We start from the raw sequence: 1,764 nt of genomic DNA, 5'->3' as shown, positions 1-1,764 counted from the left end.
GGAATGTGGTCCATTAGGGGACTGCACAGGAGTCTGAGTGGCTGAGCAGAGCTGGGTTATGTGCCAGGGTGAATACGCACAAGTGGTGGAGAGAGGCAGCCAACTGGAGCTTAGAAGGACTAGATCAACACTTCTTAGATTTTGGTGGGCATCAGAATCACCTGGAAGGCTTATAAAACATATGACTGGGCTCCACCCCCAGATTTTCTGATTCAGTAGGTCTGCATCAGAATTTGCATTTCTAATAAATTCCTAGGTCATGCTGGATAATGCTGGTCTGGAGATAACACTTTGAGAGCCACTGGATTAGATGAAGGCAAAATGTAAGGAGACCCACTGGGAGGCTGTTGTAGGCATCAAGATGTAAAGCACAGTAGTGGTAGAGAAAATGATTTACCGAGCATTGGCCCTTTACGCATAATCTCAATACTTTTTACAACTCTGAAATATCATCCTTATTTAGAGTAAATGAAGCACAAACAGGCTATGCGCCATGGTCATTCAGTAAGTGACAGGGCCACTATCTGTGTCTAGGCTGCTGAAAGACACAAAGCCCATGCTCTCAGCTACCACATTGGAATCCACCGTGGTTGATGATTGACGGGGCACAGCAAGGGAGAGAAGTCTCACATACCTTCTAGGTTTCTGGCTTGGGCAGCAGGGTAACTGACATCATCACTTCCTAGAGTGTGTTCATTTGTGAGACCTCAAACTTATGTTTGTCACTGGGGCCAAGACTCAAGGGTGCTGTGTTCTTTCTGAATAAATGCAGATGTCCAGGAGAAAACTGGGTATGTGGGTCTGGGGCCCAGGAGAGAGGACCAGATCAGAATTGGAAATCACCCCAGGAAGAATATGAAGCTGGGAGGGGGAGAGGAAACTAAGGGTCAAAGAGCAGGTGGAGAAGAGGAGGCTGAGAGCTAGAGTGGGCAGAGATGACAGGGAGGCAAGGAGTCTGGTTTCAGGAAGGGTGTGATGGAGTGTATAGGACAATTTCAGTGGACTTGTGTTAATGGGAGATGGAGGAGGTGAGAAGCAGAGGGAAGAACAGTGGGGACTCTTCTTAGAAGGTGGTCCATGAAAGCAGGGTGACAGCTGATAGCTAGAGAAAGTGGAGGGGGTCAAGGATGTGAGAGACGATGAGACTAAAATTTAAATGTCCAAAGGACCAATAAAGAAGGTGAGGGTTCCTATATTGGGGCAGCCAAAGGGGTGTGTTATCAAATGCCTTAGGAGGGCATTAAAAAGGGTGTCAGAACAGCTTCAGATGCAGAGACTTATAGGGAATAGAAGTCACTGAAGGTCACTTTGGGGAGCTGTTTCTGTTCTTGCTCTGGGGTGGTTTTTAGCTTCCACTGACAGGGCTGACGTGGGAGTTTGAATGAAGAGGTAGATGAGGGCTCAAGCACGTATTCAAGCCTTTAGAAAGCTGGGAAAACCCCAGCCCATCAGACCTGGTTTTGGTTACCCCTGAATAGCAGGTCACTTATCTGCTGTTTTTAGGTCAAACATTTTATTCAAAGGATTGTCAAATAGGAAAAGGCAGAGATGTTCTGGTGGAAAGGGGGGTGGGAGGTTCAGAGCCTCCCTTCTGCTCCTTACTCCTCCCACCACCCTCCCTCTGGGGTGTTTCCCAAAAGAATGGGTCTTCTTAGAGCAAAGAGGCCCTCACTTGGAAGCTCTCTGGGGTTCCCTTCAGAGGCCTCAGGCTGTTCCAAATTCCTGTAAGTCGGGGACCACCCATGGCCTTCACCACAGTAGTCT

Source organism: Galeopterus variegatus, unplaced genomic scaffold (genome assembly GCF_000696425.1).
Source record: "Galeopterus variegatus unplaced genomic scaffold, G_variegatus-3.0.2 Scaffold2960, whole genome shotgun sequence".
Classification (NCBI taxonomy): domain Eukaryota; kingdom Metazoa; phylum Chordata; class Mammalia; order Dermoptera; family Cynocephalidae; genus Galeopterus; species Galeopterus variegatus.
This window is presented reverse-complemented; position numbering follows the sequence as displayed.